We start from the raw sequence: 22,266 nt of genomic DNA on the forward strand, positions 1-22,266 counted from the left end.
CTTGGGAAAGCACTGAGGATATTCCACTTATCCTCTCTGTCATTGTGAATGTTCACTTTGTTTAAAACCAGTTTATTTATGAAAACTTTATTTGTTTAAAACAATGATATTTATCAATTAAAACATGCAAACATTTGTTAAACAGAAACAAACAAGAGTGCAAAGAATTTGATAAAGGCTCAAATTTATTTAAAAGAATGGTAGTCTGCAAATGGCGAGACTCCATGGATCTTTACAAATTTGAAATTGGTGATATACATGGAAAAGGGATACATCGAACATAATGACCGTTTCTCCACCAACTTTGAATCCACTGTATTCGAAAATTCAGTTGATGATGACTGAGCGAGAATCTTTGACAGATGATAGTCATCGAACAAAGTCTGGTCAAGATGCAGTTACTTGCCAAATCCCTAATTTTTGCCTAGATTGCCCCAAGGTGAGGTACTCAATCTAGCGGGATATATTCATGTCTCTAATTTTTGCCTGGATCTCCCTTTCGGGTTTTCAATCCACCGAGATGCTCATTTTTGCCTAAGCTGCCCTTTCGGGTTTTCAACTTAGCGAGACATTCTGTTTTTAGTTTTAGGCGAAGTATTTTTTGACTGCATCTGAATTCACAAGACGAGTGAAATCCTCTCCATCCATAGTTGTGAGCAATAAAGCACCGCCTGAAAAGGCTCTCTTAACAACATATGGACCTTCATAGTTTGGAGTCCACTTGCACCTGAAATCGGGCGCGAAAGACAAGACTTTCTTGAGCACGAGGTCACCTTCTCGGAACACACCAGGCTTGACCTTCTTATCAAAGGCTTTCTTCATCCTTTGTGATGTAACTAACCATGGCACATGGCAGTTAATCTCTTCTCTTCAATCAAATTCAGTTGGTCATAACGACTCTGAACCGATTCAGCCTCAGTCAACTTGGCTTCCATCAAGACTCTCATTGTTGGGATCTCGACCTCTATGGGGAGCACAGCCTCCATGCCATGTACAAGGGAGAAAGGGGTTGCCCCTGTTGAAGTGCGGACGGATATACGATAGCCATGCAAAGCGAATTGTAGCATCTCATGCCAATCTTTGTATGTAACGACCATCTTCTGAATAATCTTCTTGATGTTCTTGTTAGCAGCTTCAACAGCCCCATTCATCTTGGGTCTATAGGGAGAAGAATTATGATGTGCAATCTTGAACTCACTACACAGCTCTTTCATCATCTTATTGTTCAAGTTAGATCCATTATCAGTAATGATCTTGTCTGGCACACCATACCGACATATGAGTTGGTTCTTGATAAACCTTACAACCACCTGCCTGGTCACATTTGGATACGATGCCGCTTCAACCCATTTGGTGAAGTAATCAATGACTACGAGAATAAAACGATGATCGTTCGACGCCTTAGGCTCAACCATTCCAATCATGTCAATTCCCCAGATGAAGAAAGGCCATGGTGAGGAAATAACATTCAGAAGTGTCGGGGGAATATGAATCTTATCCCCATAAATCTGACACTTGTGGCATTTCTTCACAAACTTGCAGCAGTCAGACTCTATTGTCAGCCAATAGTAGCCTGCTTTCAACATCTTTTTCGCCATGGCATGTCCATTGGAATGAGTACCAAATGAATCCTCATGGACCTCAGTCATCAACAGGTCTGCTTCGTGTCTATCCACGCATCTAAGCAGAACCATGTCAAAATTCCTCTTGTAAAGCACATCACCAATAAGGTAAAAATTGCCAGATAATCTCCTCAAAGTCTTCTTATCTTTAATAGATTCCCCAGGCGGGTAAGTCTAACTCCGGAGAAAACACTTGATATCATAATACCACGGCTTATCGTCTTTTACTTCCTCAACTGCAAACACGTGAGTTGGTCTATCCAAGTGCATCACAGTAATATTTGGGACTTCATTCCAATAATAGACAACAATCGTTGAAGCAAGCGTAGCGAGAGCATCCGCCATTTGATTCTCATCTCGAGGAATATGATGGAAGTCAACTTTAGTAAAGAAAGTTGAAATCCTCCTTGCATAATCTCTATATGGTATGAGGCCAGGCTGAATCATCTCCCATTCACCCTTAATCTGATTAACAACAAGGGCCGAATCGCCATAAACATCAAGATGTTTGATCCTAAGATCAATACATTCTTCCAAACCCATAAAATAAGCCTCATACTCCGCCATATTATTCGTGCATTTGAAAGTTAGCCTTGCTGTAAAAGAAAAATGTGTGCCTTAAGGAGTAATAATCACTGCCCCACTACCATTTCCATACTGATTGACAGCGCCATCTGTCGCATTACGCGAAAAACTGGCGGGAAAAAGAAACAGAGCCGCCACCGTGCGTTATTTATCCCAAAGGCGGGAAAGGAAACGCTCGAAGTAAACCTGGAAAGGAATGGTCTCACGACCAGAGATTGATAGGTACGGGAGTCGGTTATGCGAAGGGAAGGTATTAGCACCCCTACGCATCCATCGTACTCGACGGGATCCACGCTCAAAAGAATAGAATAAGGTTGCTAAATAACTGCTCAAAACTGCACAAAACTGGAATAGAAACACAGATGAAAGAAGGAAGAAGGTAACTCGGCAGGATGTCGCATCCTGGTCCTACGTAGTTTGTCAGAAACAAACATCAGAGTCAACATAGTTCGGGGGGACGGGAAACGTGCTCGCTAGGACATCGCATCCTATGCATACGTATCTTCTCTAACCAGAGTAAGAATCAGAGCACTCGTAGCTCGGCTAACGCACGCCAAACAAAACACTGAAAGGAGACGCTGAGACGTCAAACAAGACACACAACTGGAAACGGAATGCCAATCAATGGACTTATATCCAACTCCAGACAAACAAACAAACGGGAAACCGAATGCCAATCGCTGGACTTACATCAGACTCCGAACAACCAAACACACACAGGAAACCGACTGCCAATCGCTGGACTTACATCAGACTCCAAACAAACAAACACACACAAGAAACCGACTGCCAATCGCTGGACTTATGTCAGACTCCAAACAAACAACAAACAAAACAAAAAGGTTGCCCGGAGAGGTCAGCTCAATCTCCTGCCTACGTACCTCATCTGGTATGAGGATCAGGGCGACGTAGTTCCCCTTAACAGGGAGAAAACTTCTATCCTAACCAGAGACTAGGGAGATAACAAGCTACTAGGGAGACTACGACTCGAGCCTAGAAGTTGTCATGCATACGATCCCTAAGTTGAGGTCTCTAATCAGAACCTAACTCGCACAGGAAGCAAGCTAGCCTAAACAGCAAATAAGCAATCACAAGCACAGGTATCACACACTATATGCAAACAATTGGCTCACACAAGGCTGGGCTTTATTCAAGGGGTCATGTCAACCTCGACAAACAAGCCAACTAGAAGGGGTATCTGATGAAGCTCTTAACCACTGACATTGACCGTCAGGGTGAGCAGATGAAAAGGTAATGAGGGTAAGACCTCATAGCTCTTAACCCAGGCCTGGGTGAGCTTCAATCAATGAAGGTGTGGGAGTTCAGAATGAGGAACTCTACTTCACATGACTGACTCTATATACAGGGATCTTGGGTGTTTATTCAAATGCATCAGCAAAGTAGTGCGAGCAAGATGAAAGACTCAACTGAGTAGTAGGGGATTGATTGCAAATCCCTTTTATCTGCCAATTGCCTCTTCACTTAGGAGGACTTGAGGTACAAGGCACAAAAGTAAACAATCACAAACATTGCCTCTTAAGGAGGGCTTCAGCCAGGTGCCCGCCAAGATAGCAGGACTTCTAGACTACATGAAGTTAGAGGTCATTACCTAAGTGGTATGCCAACCACAAGCAAAGCAAAGTTCAAGTAATGAACTTAAGCAACTAATGTACCTGTGTAAACAACCAAACAATCAGTATGGTATTCAGACAAACAGTCAACAGACAAACAATAGTGATTCCAATAGACACAACAAGCAAGTCATAAGAGCACTCATTCAAATGAATCCACCACCAAAAGACCTACAACACAATCAAATGTTAGCAAGCAAAGCAAATATCAAAGCTCAAGTGATGAGGCAACATCAACCATGGAGATTGGATGCTTGATCCTGAAATACACAGCTCAAATGTGAGTTCAAACCACTAGCACCAAGGCTAGGGTAAAAGGTAAGGCAAAAAGTCAAAACAACAACCAATTCTCAACATGTAGCACATTTAAACAAGTAAGAACATGTCCTAAAAAGGACCAAATCAAAAGCATTAAGCAAAGTCATCATTCAACCAAGAGAAGGCAAGGCAAGCAAAAGGTGCACACAATTGGTCAACAAGAATCAAAATTCCATATTAAAACAAAAATGACTCAAACAATTCTGAAAATTTTTATGTGCACACAACATGTCAAACACAATCATCATGCCAAAAATTGTAACCAGAGGAGCTCAATTGGCAAGGCAATGAAAATGAATAAGATCAACATCAAATTGTGTGACACACATTGTCACACCATACAATCATGTGTCCCAAACAGAGAAGGAAAATGCTAAAAATTCCAAATAAAATCTCAAACATCCTACAACATGTTAGGAATCATCATATAAAATTTCATGGAAATTGGATCATTCTTGAGCATTTCACATCAATTTGAATGAGGCATGGTCCATTTGTTACATGTTCAATCAATTCAACACAATTAAAAATTCAGACATGGTAAAATCATAAAATCAACACCATAAAATACTAGACAAACACATGATCATGAGAAAAAAATTGGAAGTGATTTGGATTCATTTTGTATTTTTTATGATTTTTTGAAGTACATGAATAAAAATGAAATAAAAATTGAAATAACATGAAAATATTGAAATGAAATATGAAATGACTATGGAAATTGGAAATGGCACAAGGTGGATTCGAACTGAGGAACTAGAGGCTCAAGGCGCGCCTCCAAAACGCACAGTTCCACTAATCTGATGTGGCTAGCCACATCAATAGTCAAGCTTGCGTGGATGAGTCAATGAAGCGTGGTCCAATAGAAGTGCCACAAGAGAGCCATGCAAGCGCCAGGTCAAACTGAAATAAAAATTGAAACGCTATGCCGAAGGTTCGAACACACGAGGCTATTGCTAAAGGTGCTTCCACAGTGGTTTTTGAAAGCTTGAACCAGGCAAGCCCTAGGATTATGCAGCACGGCGGCGCAAGGGTGGAAACCACCGTCTTCTTCATGAAGACGGTGGATGAAAAGTGGTCACCAACAATTTTTTTGCAGAATTCGCTAATACGTACACCATTTGAAAGCTTACAACATGAGGAATTCAAATTTATCATCATCTTAGCCTAACACAACATGTATCGTGCAAATCGTTTCAAAACATATTTGCATTCAAAACTTCCAATCACCATATCTCCATGAATATTGCACTATTTTTAATTCTAAAAACATCAGTATGCTCAGCAATCAAAGATCTATCTAAACATATGCATAGAATCATGAATTAAGACATTCGAAAATCACACCTCTTGAAGCTCCAACAATGGCAGTAGCGTGTTCAAGGCCTTGCAAGTGTGTAGATCAACTCTAGCAACCTTATTATGACTTCTGAAGCACGAATCAACTCTTGGAAAGGCTTGGATCTAGCTAAATCTTCAAAACTCCATGTTCATGTTCATGTATGGATTTGCTTGATTCTTCACCAATTCCTTCAAACCAAAGCTTGAATTCTACCAAATGGTGATCAGAGAACAAGAATATGCAAGAAAAATCAAGTGTTGTGTGGAAAAAATTTGAATTATGGTGGAGAGAAATTTTGGAGGGAAAGTTTGAATCTAGATCTAGAATCATGAATTGTGAGAAATTCGGTTAGGATTAGTCTTTTATACCATGTCTTAATCACATTGCTAATCATGCTTCGGCTTGGCTAATGAAATTTTAAGAAGAAAAGAGGTGTATGACCAAATTGGAATTTTCACCTCATGCATGGCAATCCCACGTGAACAGTACCACATGGCCATGCAATTTCACTTAAAACCATCTCATGAACATGTTGGAATGGTTAAAAAGCTCATATGATGCACCAAATTCAAATTCATGATTTTCCCTCCAAAATGAGCATGAATGAGCAAATGGTGATGTGATGAAATTTCATGCAATATGATGAATTATTTGGAAAATACATGCCATGAGAAGAAATATGAAAAAAGAGGCACTCATTTTGGAGTTATGAGTCAAAAGTTATGGCCTTTTGAAGTTCCATGCACACTTGGCAATGATTTGATCATATCTCCTCAACCATTCATCAGATGCTCATGATCTTGGACTTTTTAGAAATGGGAGAGAAAGATCTTCAACTTTCATGTTGGACAATATTTCATTTGAAGCTTCTTTGATGTTGGAAAGTCAAGTTGAAAGTGGTCCAAAAACTTGCCATTTTTGGAAACTTGAAATTACAGGTCACTTTCCATTTTGGGAAACTTTTGATTTGGCCTCAAAATATTCAAGGTAGATGTTTGACATGTTGATTAAACCTCTTTTGGACATGAATGAAGTGTCTCAAACCATTTCTCCACCTCCTAGCCCTCAGTTGACTTGCAGTTGAATTTTATGGGCCCCAGATGACCTGAAACTGCACTGTGGACTTTGAGCCTCTAACACTTGGTCAAGTTGCTTCAAAATGAACCTTGGGTTCACATAAGCTCTCTAGAACAACCATAGGGCCTTTATCTCAAGAAAAACCCTTGCCTTTTGCACAAATGAATTCTCCTGATACCAGTCTTGACTGATAAGATACACCATGATATGCAATGATAAGGTAATGTTAATGTGATGTTAATGACCTAAAAATGAAAATGTATGCATGGATGGGGGATGCAAATTTGAGGTGCTACAGCTGCCCCTATTCAATCAACTGGGAAACTGAATGGGTGAGAGGAAGAGCTGTCAAACATTCAAGGTAAACAAGGATTGAATACCAAAAGAACCGTAGAAATTTGCACTCTGCGCGGATCAAAGAAAAGGATGTTCACCAATGGCAACCACCACTGGGGATTTGATATGGACCAGACAAGACGTTTACCAACGACTCTATTGGGGATTTTGATTTTTATCGGAAAAAGGAACCACGACCAGACGCCAACGGACGAATGGGAAGAGAAACCACGACCAGACGCCAACGGACGAATGGGAAGAGAAACCACGACCAGACATCGAAAGACGATGAATGGGAAGAGAAACCACGACCAGACGCCAACAGACGAATGGGAAAGAAGCCACGACCAGACATCAACGGATGAACGGGAGAAAGAAACCACGACCAGACATCGAAAGACGACGAATGGGAAGAGAAACCACGACTAGACGCCAACGGACGAATAGGAAGGACTCAACCAGTCATCAACGGATGAATGGCAGAAAGAAACCATGACTAGACGCCAACGGACGAATAGGAAGGACTCAACCAGACATCAACGGATGAATGGGAGAAAGAAACCACGACCAGAGATCGAAAGATGATGAATGGGAAGAGAAACCACAACCAGACATCGAAAGACGAATGGGAAAGACTCAACCAGACATCAACGGATGAATGGGAGAAAGACACCACGACCAGACGCCAACGGACGAATAGGAAAGACTCGACCAGACATCAACGGATGAATGTGAGAAAGAAACCACGACTAGACGCCAACGGACGAATAGGAAGGACTCAACCAGTCATCAACGGATGAATGGGAGAAAGAAACCACGACTAGACGCCAACGGACGAATAGGAAGGACTCAACCAGACATCAACGGATGAATGGGAGAAAGAAACCACGACTAGACGCCAACGGACGAATATGAAAGACTCGACCAGACATCAACAGATGAATGGGAGAAAGAAACCACGACCAAACATCGAAAGACGATGAATGGGAAGAGAAACCACGACCAGACATCGTAAGACGAATGGCAAAGACTCAACCAGACATCAACGGATGAATGGGAGAAAGAAAGCACGACTAGACGCCAACGGACGAATAGGAAAGACTCGACCAGACATCAACGGATGAATGGGAGAAAGAAACCACGAGTAGACGCCAACAGACGAATAGGAAGGACTCAACCAGTCATCAACGAATGAATGGGAGAAAGAAACCACGACTAGACGCCAACGGACAAATAGGAAGGACTCAACCAGACATCAACGGATGAATGGGAGATAGAAACCACGACTAGACGCCAACGGATGAATATGAAGGACTCAACCAGACATCAACAGAAGAATGGGAGAAAGAAACCACGACTAGACGCCAACGGACGAATAGGAAGGACTCAACCAGACATCAACAGATGAATGGGAGAAAGAAACCACGACTAGACGCCAACGGACGAATAGGAAAGACTCGACCAGACATCAACGGATGAATGGGAGAAAGAAACCACGACCAGACATCGAAAGACGATGAATGGGAAGAGAAACCACGACCAGACATTGAAAGACGAATGGGAAAGACTCAACCAGACATCAACGGATGAATGGGAGATAGAAACCACGACTAGACGCCAACGGACGAATAGGAAAGACTCGACCAGATATCAACGAATGAATGGGAGAAAGAAACCACGCCTAGACGCCAACGGACGAATTGGAAGTACTTAACCAGTCATCAACGGATGAATGGGAGAAAGAAACGACAACTAGACGCCAACGGACGAATAGGAAGGACTCAACCAGACATCAACAGATGAATGGGAGAAAGAAACCACGACTAGACGCCAACAGACGAATAGGAAGGACTCAACCAGACATCAACGGATGAATGGGTGACAGAAACCACGACTAGACGCCAACGGACGAATAGGAAGGACTCAACCAGACATCAACGGATGAATGGGATAAAGAAACCACGACTAGACACCAACGGACGAATAGGAAAGATTCGACCAGACATCAACGAATGAATGGGAGAAAGAAACCACGACCAGACATCGAAAGACGATGAATGGGAAGAGAAACCACGACCAGACATCGAAAGACGAATGGGAAAGACTCAACCAGACATCAACGGATGAATGGGAGAAAGAAACCACGACTAGACGCCAACGCACGAATAGGAAAGACTCGACCAGACATCAACAGATGAATGGGAGAAAGAAACCACGACTAGACGCCAACCGACGAATAGGAAGGACTTAACCAATCATCACGGATGAATGGGAGAAAGAAACCACGACTAGACGCCAACGGACGAATAGGAAGGACTCAACCAGTCATCAACGGATGAATGGGAGAAAGAAACCACGACTAGACGCCAACGGACGAATAGGAAGGACTCAACCAAACATCAACGGATGAATGGGAGAAAGAAACCACGACTAGACGCCAACGGACGAATAGGAAGGACTCAACCAGACATCAACGGATGAATGGGAGAAAGAAACCACAACTAGACGCCAACGGACGAATAAGAAGGACTCAATCAGTCATCAACGGATGAATGGGAGAAAGAAACCACGACTAGACGCCAACGGACGAATAGGAAGGACTCAACCAGACATCAACGGATGAATGGGAGAAAGAAACCACGACTAGACGCCAACGGACGAATATGAAAGACTCGACCAGACATCAACGGATGAATGGGAGAAAGAAACCACGACCAGACATCGAAAGACGATGAATGGGAAGAGAAACCACGACCAGACATCGTAAGACGAATGGCAAAGACTCAACCAGACATCAACGGATGAATGGGAGAAAGAAACCACGACTAGACGCCAACGGACGAATAGGAAAGACTCGACCAGACATCAACGGATGAATGGGAGAAAGAAACCAGGAGTAGACGCCAACAGACGAATAGGAAGGACTCAACCAGTCATCAACGGATGAATGGGAGAAAGAAACCACGACTAGACGCCAACGGACGAATAGGAAGGACTCAACCAGACATCAACGGATGAATGGGTGACAGAAACCACGACTAGACGCCAACGGACGAATAGGAAAGACTCGACCAGACATCAACGGATGAATGGGAGAAAGAAACCAGGAGTAGACGCCAACAGACGAATAGGAAGGACTCAACCAGTCATCAACGGATGAATGGGAGAAAGAAACCACGACTAGACGCCAACGGACGAATAGGAAGGACTCAACCAGTCATCAACAGATGAATGGGAGAAAGAAACCACGACTAGACGCCAACGGACGAATAGGAAGGACTCAACCACACATCAACGGATGAATGGGAGAAAGAAACTACGACTAGACGCCAACGGACGAATAGGAAGGACTCAACCAAACATCAATGGATGAATGGGATAAAGAAACCACAACTAGACGCCAACGGACGAATAAGAAGGACTCAATCAGTCATCAACGGATGAATGGGAGAAAGAAACCACGACTAGACGCCAACGGACGAATAGGAAGGACTCAACCAGACATCAACGGATGAATGGGAGAAATAAACCACGACCAGACATCGAAAGACGATGAATGGGAAGAGAAACCACGACCAGACATCGAAAGACGAATGGGAAAGACTCAACCAGACATCAACGGATGAATGGGAGAAAGAAACCACGACTAGACGCCAACGGACGAATAGGAAAGACTCGACCAGACATCAACAGATGAATGGGAGAAAGAAACCACGACTAGACGCCAACCGACGAATAGGAAGGACTTAACCAGTCATCACGGATGAATGGGAGAAAGAAACCACGAGTAGACGCCAACGGACGAATAGGAAGGACTCAACCAGTCATCAACGGATGAATGGGAGAAAGAAACCACGACTAGACGCCAACGGACGAATAGGAAGGACTCAACCAAACATCAACGGATGAATGGGAGAAAGAAACCACGACTAGACGCCAACGGACGAATAGGAAGGACTCAACCAGACATCAATGGATGAATGGGAGAAAGAAACCACAACTAGACGCCAACGGACGAATAAGAAGGACTCAATCAGTCATCAACGGATGAATGGGAGAAAGAAACCACGACTAGACGCCAACGGACGAATAGGAAGGACTCAACCAGACATCAACGGATGAATGGGAGAAAGAAACCACGACCAGACATCGAAAGACGATGAATGGGAAGAGAAACCACGACCAGACATCGAAAGACGAATGGGAAAGACTCAACCAGACATCAACGGATGAATGGGAGAAAGAAACCACGACTAGACGCCAACGGACGAATAGGAAAGACTCGACCAGACAACAACAGATGAATGGGAGAAAGAAACCACGACTAGACGCCAACCGACGAATAGGAAGGACTTAACCAGTCATCACGGATGAATGGGAGAAAGAAACCACGACTAGACGCCAACGGACGAATAGGAAGGACTCAACCAGTCATCAACGGATGAATGGGAGAAAGAAACCACGACTAGACGCCAACGGACGAATAGGAAGGACTGAACCAAACATCAACGGATGAATGGGAGAAAGAAACCACGACTAGACGCCAACGGACGAATAGGAAGGACTCAATCAGACATCAACGGATGAATGGGAGAAAGAAACCACAACTAGACGCCAACGGACGAATAAGAAGGACTCAATCAGTCATCAACGGATGAATGGGAGAAAGAAACCACGACTAGACGCCAACGGACGAATAGGAAGGACTAAACTAGACATCAACGGATGAATGGGAGAAAGAAACCACGACTAGACGCCAACGGACGAATATGAAAGACTCGACCAGACATCAACGGATGAATGGGAGAAAGAAACCACGACCAGACATCGAAAGACGATGAATGGGAAGAGAAACCACGACCAGACATCGTAAGACGAATGGCAAAGACTCAACCAGACATCAACGGATGAATGGGAGAAAGAAACCACGACTAGACGCCAACGGACGAATAGGAAAGACTCGACCAAACATCAACGGATGAATGGGAGAAAGAAACCAGGAGTAGACGCCAACAGACGAATAGGAAGGACTCAACCAGTCATCAACGGATGAATGGGAGAAAGAAACCACGACTAGACGCCAACGGACGAATAGGAAGGACTCAACCAAACATCAACGGATGAATGGGAGAAAGAAACCACGACTAGACGCCAACGGACGAATAGGAAGGACTCAACCAGACATCAACGGATGAATGGGAGAAAGAAACCACAATTAGACGCCAACGGACGAATAAGAAGGACTCAATCAGTCATCAACGGATGAATGGGAGAAAGAAACCACGACTAGACGCCAACGGACGAATAGGAAGGACTCAACCAGACATCAACGGATGAATGGGAGAAAGAAACCACGACTAGACGCCAACGGACGAATATGAAAGACTCGACCAGACATCAACGGATGAATGGGAGAAAGAAACCACGACCAGACATCGAAAGACGATGAATGGGAAGAGAAACCACAACCAGACATCGTAAGACGAATGGCAAAGACTCAACCAGACATCAACGGATGAATGGGAGAAAGAAACCACGACTAGACGCCAACGGACGAATAGGAAAGACTCGACCAGATATCAACGAATGAATGGGAGAAAGAAACCACGCCTAGACGCCAACGGACGAATTGGAAGTACTTAACCAGTCATCAACGGATGAATGGGAGAAAGAAACGACAACTAGACGCCAACGGACGAATAGGAAGGACTCAACCAGACATCAACAGATGAATGGGAGAAAGAAACCACGACTAGACGCCAACAGACGAATAGGAAGGACTCAACCAGACATCAACGGATGAATGGGAGACAAAAACCACGACTAGACGCCAACGGACGAATAGGAAGGACTCAACCAGACATCAACGGATGAATGGGATAAAGAAACCACGACTAGACGCCAACGGACGAATAGGAAAGATTCGACCAGACATCAACGAATGAATGGGAGAAAGAAACCACGACCAGACATCGAAAGACGATGAATGGGAAGAGAAACCACGACCAGACATCGAAAGACGAATGGGAAAGACTCAACCAGACATCAACGGATGAATGGGAGAAAGAAACCACGACTAGACGCCAACGCATGAATAGGAAAGACTCGACCAGACATCAACAGATGAATGGGAGAAAGAAACCACGACTAGACGCCAACCGACGAATAGGAAGGACTTAACCAATCATCACGGATGAATGGGAGAAAGAAACCACGACTAGACGCCAACGGACGAATAGGAAGGACTCAACCAGTCATCAACGGATGAATGGGAGAAAGAAACCACGACTAGACGCCAACGGACGAATAGGAAGGACTCAACCAAACATCAACGGATGAATGGGAGAAAGAAACCACGACTAGACGCCAACGGACGAATAGGAAGGACTCAACCAGACATCAACGGATGAATGGGAGAAAGAAACCACAACTAGACGCCAACGGACGAATAAGAAGGACTCAATCAGTCATCAACGGATGAATGGGAGAAAGAAACCACGACTAGACGCCAACGGACGAATAGGAAGGACTCAACCAGACATCAACGGATGAATGGGAGAAAGAAACCACGACTAGACGCCAACGGACGAATATGAAAGACTCGACCAGACATCAACGGATGAATGGGAGAAAGAAACCACGACCAGACATCGAAAGACGATGAATGGGAAGAGAAACCACGACCAGACATCGTAAGACGAATGGCAAAGACTCAACCAGACATCAACGGATGAATGGGAGAAAGAAACCACGACTAGACGCCAACGGACGAATAGGAAAGACTCGACCAGACATCAACGGATGAATGGGAGAAAGAAACCAGGAGTAGACGCCAACAGACGAATAGGAAGGACTCAACCAGTCATCAACGGATGAATGGGAGAAAGAAACCACGACTAGACGCCAACGGACGAATAGGAAGGACTCAACCAGTCATCAACGGATGAATGGGAGAAAGAAACCACGACTAGACGCCAACGGACGAATAGGAAGGACTCAACCAAACATCAACGGATGAATGGGAGAAAGAAACCACGACTAGACGCCAACGGACGAATAGGAAGGACTCAACCAGACATCAATGGATGAATGGGAGAAAGAAACCACAACTAGACGCCAACGGACGAATAAGAAGGACTCAATCAGTCATCAACGGATGAATGGGAGAAAGAAACCACGACTAGACGCCAACGGACGAATAGGAAGGACTCAACCAGACATCAACGGATGAATGGGAGAAAGAAACCACGACCAGACATCGAAAGACGATGAATGGGAAGAGAAACCACGACCAGACATCGAAAGACGAATGGGAAAGACTCAACCAGACATCAACGGATGAATGGGAGAAAGAAACCACGACTAGACGCCAACGGACGAATAGGAAAGACTCGACCAGACATCAACAGATGAATGGGAGAAAGAAACCACGACTAGACGCCAACCGACGAATAGGAAGGACTCTTAACCAGTCATCACGGATGAATGGGAGAAAGAAACCACGACTAGACGCCAACGGACGAATAGGAAGGACTCAACCAGTCATCAACGGATGAATGGGAGAAAGAAACCACGACTAGACGCCAACGGACGAATAGGAAGGACTCAACCAACATCAACGGATGAATGGGAGAAAGAAACCACGACTAGACGCCAACGGACGAATAGGAAGGACTCAACCAGACATCAATGGATGAATGGGAGAAAGAAACCACAACTAGACGCCAACGGACGAATAAGAAGGACTCAATCAGTCATCAACGGATGAATGGGAGAAAGAAACCACGACTAGACGCCAACGGACGAATAGGAAGGACTCAACCAGACATCAACGGATGAATGGGAGAAAGAAACCACGACCAGACATCGAAAGACGATGAATGGGAAGAGAAACCACGACCAGACATCGAAAGACGAATGGGAAAGACTCAACCAGACATCAACGGATGAATGGGAGAAAGAAACCACGACTAGACGCCAACGGACGAATAGGAAAGACTCGACCAGACATCAACAGATGAATGGGAGAAAGAAACCACGACTAGACGCCAACGACGAATAGGAAGGACTTAACCAGTCATCACGGATGAATGGGAGAAAGAAACCACGACTAGACGCCAACGGACGAATAGGAAGGACTCAAACAGTCATCAACGGATGAATGGGAGAAAGAAACCACGACTAGACGCCAACGGACGAATAGGAAGGACTCAACCAAACATCAACGGATGAATGGGAGAAAGAAACCACGACTAGACGCCAACGGACGAATAGGAAGGACTCAATCAGACATCAACGGATGAATGGGAGAAAGAAACCACAACTAGACGCCAACGGACGAATAAGAAGGACTCAATCAGTCATCAACGGATGAATGGGAGAAAGAAACCACGACTAGACGCCAACGGACGAATAGGAAGGACTCAACCAGACATCAACGGATGAATGGGAGAAAGAAACCACGACTAGACGCCAACGGACGAATATGAAAGACTCGACCAGACATCAACGGATGAATGGGAGAAAGAAACCACGACCAGACATCGAAAGACGATGAATGGGAAGAGAAACCACGACCAGACATCGTAAGACGAATGGCAAAGACTCAACCAGACATCAACGGATGAATGGGAGAAAGAAACCACGACTAGACGCCAACGGACGAATAGGAAAGACTCGACCAGACATCAACGGATGAATGGGAGAAAGAAACCAGGAGTAGACGCCAACAGACGAATAGGAAGGACTCAACCAGTCATCAACGGATGAATGGGAGAAAGAAACCACGACTAGACGCCAACGGACGAATAGGAAGGACTCAACCAAACATCAACGGATGAATGGGAGAAAAAAACCACGACTAGACGCCAACGGACGAATAGGAAGGACTCAACCAGACATCAACGGATGAATGGGAGAAAGAAACCACAACTAGACGCCAACGGACGACGAATAAGAAGGACTCAATCAGTCATCAACGGATGAATGGGAGAAAGAAACCACGACTAGACGCCAACGGACGAATAGGAAGGACTCAACCAGACATCAACGGATGAATGGGAGAAAGAAACCACGACTAGACGCCAACGGACGAATATGAAAGACTCGACCAGACATCAACGGATGAATGGGAGAAAGAAACCACGACCAGACATCGAAAGACGATGAATGGGAAAGAGAAACCACGACCAGACATCGTAAGACGAATGGCAAAGACTCAACCAGACATCAACGAATGAATGGGAGAAAGAAACCACGACTAGACGCCAACGGACGAATAGGAAAGGCTCGACCAGACATCAACGGATGAATGGGAGAAAGAAACCAGGAGTAGACGCCAACAGACGAATAGGAAGGACTCAACCAGTCATCAACGGATGAATGGGAGAAAGAAACCACGACTAGACGCCAACGGACGAATAGGAAGGACTCAACCAGTCATCAACGGATGAATGGGAGAAAGAAACCACGACTAGACGCCAACGGACGAATAGGAAGGACTCAACCAAACATCAACGGATGAATGGGAGAAAGAAACCACGACTAGACGCCAACGGACGAATAGGAAGGACTCAACCAGACATCAACGGATGAATGGGAGAAAGAAACCACAACTAGACGCCAACGGACGAATAAGAAGGACTCAATCAGTCATCAACGGATGAATGGGAGAAAGAAACCACGACTAGACGCCAACGGACGAATAGGAAGGACTCAACCAGACATCAACGGATGAATGGGAGAAAGAAACAACGACCAGACGCCAACGGACGAATATGAAAGACTCGACCAGACATCAACGGATGAATGGGAGAAAGAAACCACGACCAGACATCGAAAGACGATGAATGGGAAGAGAAACCACGACCAGACATCGTAAGACGAATGGCAAAGACTCAACCAGACATCAACGGATGAATGGGAGAAAGAAACCAGGAGTAGACGCCAACAGACGAATAGGAAGGACTCAACCAGTCATCAACGGATGAATGGGAGAAAGAAACCACGACTAGACGCCAACGGACGAATAGGAAGGACTCAACCAGTCATCAACGGATGAATGGGAGAAAGAAACCACGACTAGACGCCAACGGACGAATAGGAAGGACTCAACCAAACATCAACGGATGAATGGGAGAAAGAAACACGACTAGACGCCAACGGACGAATAGGAAGGACTCAACCAGACATCAACGGATGAATGGGAGAAAGAAACCACGACTAGACGCCAACGGACGAATAGAAGGACTCAATCAGTCATCAACGGATGAATGGGAGAAAGAAACCACGACTAGACGCCAACGGACGAATAGGAAGGACTCAACCAGACATCAACGGATGAATGGGAGAAAGAAACCACGACCAGACATCGAAAGACGATGAATGGGAAGAGAAACCACGACCAGACATCGAAAGACGAATGGGAAAGACTCAACCAGACATCAACGGATGAATGGGAGAAAGAAACCACGACTAGACGCCAACGGACGAATAGGAAAGACTCGACCAGACATCAACAGATGAATGGGAGAAAGAAACCACGACTAGACGCCAACCGACGAATAGGAAGGACTCAACCAGTCATCACGGATGAATGGGAGAAAGAAACCACGACTAGACGCCAACGGACGAATAGGAAGGACTCAACCAGTCATCAACGGATGAATGGGAGAAAGAAACCACGACTAGACGCCAACGGACGAATAGGAAGGACTCAACCAACATCAACGGATGAATGGGAGAAAGAAACCACGACTAGACGCCAACGGACGAATAGGAAGGACTCAACCAGACATCAACGGATGAATGGGAGAAAGAAACCACAACTAGACGCCAACGGACGAATAAGAAGGACTCAATCAGTCATCAACGGATGAATGGGAGAAAGAAACCACGACTAGACGCCAACGGACGAATAGGAAGGACTCAACCAGACATCAACGGATGAATGGGAGAAAGAAACCACGACCAGACATCGAAAGACGATGAATGGGAAGAGAAACCACGACCAGACATCGAAAGACGAATGGGAAAGACTCAACCAGACATCAACGGATGAATGGGAGAAAGAAACCACGACTAGACGCCAACGGACGAATAGGAAAGACTCGACCAGACATCAACAGATGAATGGGAGAAAGAAACCACGACTAGACGCCAACCGACGAATAGGAAGGACTTAACCAGTCATCACGGATGAATGGGAGAAAGAAACCACGACTAGACGCCAACGGACGAATAGGAAGGACTCAAACAGTCATCAACGGATGAATGGGAGAAAGAAACCACGACTAGACGCCAACGGACGAATAGGAAGGACTCAACCAAACATCAACGGATGAATGGGAGAAAGAAACCACGACTAGACGCCAACGGACGAATAGGAAGGACTCAACCAGACATCAACGGATGAATGGGAGAAAGAAACCACAACTAGACGCCAACGGACGAATAAGAAGGACTCAATCAGTCATCAACGGATGAATGGGAGAAAGAAACCACGACTAGACGCCAACGGACGAATAGGAAGGACTCAACCAGACATCAACGGATGAATGGGAGAAAGAAACCACGACTAGACGCCAACGGACGAATATGAAAGACTCGACCAGACATCAACGGATGAATGGGAGAAAGAAACCACGACCAGACATCGAAAGACGATGAATGGGAAGAAGAGACACCACGACCAGACATCGTAAGACGAATGGCAAAGACTCAACCAGACATCAACGGATGAATGGGAGAAAGAAACCACGACTAGACGCCAACGGACGAATAGGAAAGACTCGACCAGACATCAACGGATGAATGGGAGAAAGAAACCAGGAGTAGACGCCAACAGACGAATAGGAAGGACTCAACCAGTCATCAACGGATGAATGGGAGAAAGAAACCACGACTAGACGCCAACGGACGAATAGGAAGGACTCAACCAAACATCAACGGATGAATGGGAGAAAGAAACCACGACTAGACGCCAACGGACGAATAGGAAGGACTCAACCAGACATCAACGGATGAATGGGAGAAAGAAACCACAACTAGACGCCAACGGACGAATAAGAAGGACTCAATCAGTCATCAACGGATGAATGGGAGAAAGAAACCACGACTAGACGCCAACGGACGAATAGGAAGGACTCAACCAGACATCAACGGATGAATGGGAGAAAGAAACCACGACTAGACGCCAACGGACGAATATGAAAGACTCGACCAGACATCAACGGATGAATGGGAGAAAGAAACCACGACCAGACATCGAAAGACGATGAATGGGAAGAGAAACCACGACCAGACATCGTAAGACGAATGGCAAAGACTCAACCAGACATCAACGGATGAATGGGAGAAAGAAACCACGACTAGACGCCAACGGACGAATAGGAAAGACTCGACCAGACATCAACGGATGAATGGGAGAAAGAAACCACGACAGTAGACGCCAACAGACGAATAGGAAGGACTCAACCAGTCATCAACGGATGAATGGGAGAAAGAAACCACGACTAGACGCCAACGGACGAATAGGAAGGACTCAACCAGTCATCAACGGATGAATGGGAGAAAGAAACCACGACTAGACGCCAACGGACGAATAGGAAGGACTCAACCAAACATCAACGGATGAATGGGAGAAAGAAAACCACGACTAGACGCCAACGGACGAATAGGAAGGACTCAACCAGACATCAACGGATGAATGGGAGAAAGAAACCACAACTAGACGCCAACGGACGAATAAGAAGGACTCAATCAGTCATCAACGGATGAATGGGAGAAAGAAACCACGACTAGACGCCAACGGACGAATAGGAAGGACTCAACCAGACATCAACGGATGAATGGGAGAAAGAAACCACGACTAGACGCCAACGGACGAATATGAAAGACTCGACCAGACATCAACGGATGAATGGGAGAAAGAAACCACGACCAGACATCGAAAGACGATGAATGGGAGAGAAAACCACGACCAGACATCGTAAGACGAATGGCAAAGACTCAACCAGACATCAACGGATGAATGGGAGAAAGAAACCACGACTAGACGCCAACGGACGAATAGGAAAGACTCGACCAGACATCAACGGATGAATGGGAGAAAGAAACCACGACTAGACGCCAACGGACGAATAGGAAGGACTCAACCAGTCATCAACGGATGAATGGGAGAAAGAAACCACGACTAGACGCCAACGGACGAATAGGAAGGACTCAACCAGTCATCAACGGATGAATGGGAGAAAGAAACCACGACTAGACGCCAACGGACGAATAGGAAGGACTCAGCCAACATCAACGGATGAATGGGAGAAAGAAACCACGACTAGACGCCAACGGACGAATAGGAAGGACTCAACCAGACATCAACGGATGAATGGGAGAAAGAAACCACGACTAGACGCCAACGGACGAATAGGAAGGACTCAACCAGTCATCAACGGATGAATGGGAGAAAGAAACCACGACTAGACGCCAACGGACGAATAGGAAGGACTCAACCAGACATCAACGGATGAATGGGAGAAGAAAAAACCACGACTAGACGCCAACGGACGAATAGGAAGGACTCAACCAGACATCAACGGATGAATGGGAGAAAGAAACCACAACTAGACGCCAACGGACGAATAAGAAGGACTCAATCAGTCATCAACGGATGAATGGGAGAAAGAAACCACGACTAGACGCCAACGGACGAATAGGAAGGACTCAACCAGACATCAACGGATGAATGGGAGAAAGAAACCACGACTAGACGCCAACGGACGAATAGAAAGACTCGACCAGACATCAACGGATGAATGGGAGAAAGAAACCACGACCAGACATCGAAAGACGATGAATGGGAAGAGAAACCACGACCAGACATCGTAAGACGAATGGCAAAGACTCAACCAGACATCAACGGATGAATGGGAGAAAGAAACCACGACTAGACGCCAACGGACGAATAGGAAAGACTCGACCAGACATCAACGGATGAATGGGAGAAAGAAACCACGACTAGACGCCAACGGACGAATAGGAAGGACTCAACCAGACATCAACGGATGAATGGGAGAAAGAAACCACGACTAGACGCCAACGGACGAATAGGAAGGACTCAACCAGTCATCAACGGATGAATGGGAGAAAGAAACCACGACTAGACGCCAACGGACGAATAGGAAGGACTCAACCAGACATCAACGGATGAATGGGAGAAAGAAACCACGACTAGACGCCAACGGACGAATAGGAAGGACTCAACCAGACATCAACGGATGAATGGGAGAAAGAAACCACAACTAGACGCCAACGGACGAATAAGAAGGACTCAACCAGTCATCAACGGATGAATGGGAGAAAGAAACCACGACTAGACGCCAACGGACGAATAGGAAGGACTCAACCAGACATCAACGGATGAATGGGAGAAAGAAACCACGACTAGACGCCAACGGACGAATATGAAAGACTCGACCAGACATCAACGGATGAATGGGAGAAAGAAAACCACGACCAGACATCGAAAGACGATGAATGGGAAGAGAAACCACGACCAGACATCGTAAGACGAATGGCAAGACTCAACCAGACATCAACGGATGAATGGGAGAAAGAAACCACGACTAGACGCCAACGGACGAATAGGAAAGACTCGACCAGACATCAACGGATGAATGGGAGAAAGAAACCACGACTAGACGCCAACAGACGAATAGGAAGGACTCAACCAGTCATCAACGGATGAATGGGAGAAAGAAACCACGACTAGACGCCAACGGACGAATAGGAAGGACTCAACCAGTCATCAACGGATGATGAATGGAGAAAGAAAAACCACGACTAGACGCCAACGGACGAATAGGAAGGACTCAACCAAACATCAACGGATGAATGGGAGAAAGAAACCACGACTAGACGCCAACGGACGAATAGGAAGGACTCAACCAGACATCAACGGATGAATGGGAGAAAGAAACCACAACTAGACGCCAACGGACGAATAAGAAGGACTCAATCAGTCATCAACGGATGAATGGGAGAAAGAAACCACGACTAGACGCCAACGGACGAATAGGAAGGACTCAACCAGACATCAACGGATGAATGGGAGAAAGAAACCACGACTAGACGCCAACGGACGAATATGAAAGACTCGACCAGACATCAACGGATGAATGGGAGAAAGAAACCACGACCAGACATCGAAAGACGATGAATGGGAAGAGAAACCACGACCAGACATCGTAAGACGAATGGCAAAGACTCAACCAGACATCAACGGATGAATGGGAGAAAGAAACCACGACTAGACGCCAACGGACGAATAGGAAAGACTCGACCAGACATCAACGGATGA

At 45.4% G+C, this 22,266-nt stretch overlaps 1 pseudogene; it reads right to left on the minus strand.

Moving 5' to 3' along the window:
- Positions 1–585: 585 nt before the first annotated feature.
- The window catches only part of LOC127081972 (uncharacterized), a 110,579-nt pseudogene continuing 88,898 nt past the window's right edge, over positions 586–22,266 (minus strand).

Source organism: Lathyrus oleraceus, chromosome 5 (genome assembly GCF_024323335.1).
Source record: "Lathyrus oleraceus cultivar Zhongwan6 chromosome 5, CAAS_Psat_ZW6_1.0, whole genome shotgun sequence".
NCBI classification, from domain to species: Eukaryota; Viridiplantae; Streptophyta; class Magnoliopsida; order Fabales; family Fabaceae; genus Lathyrus; species Lathyrus oleraceus.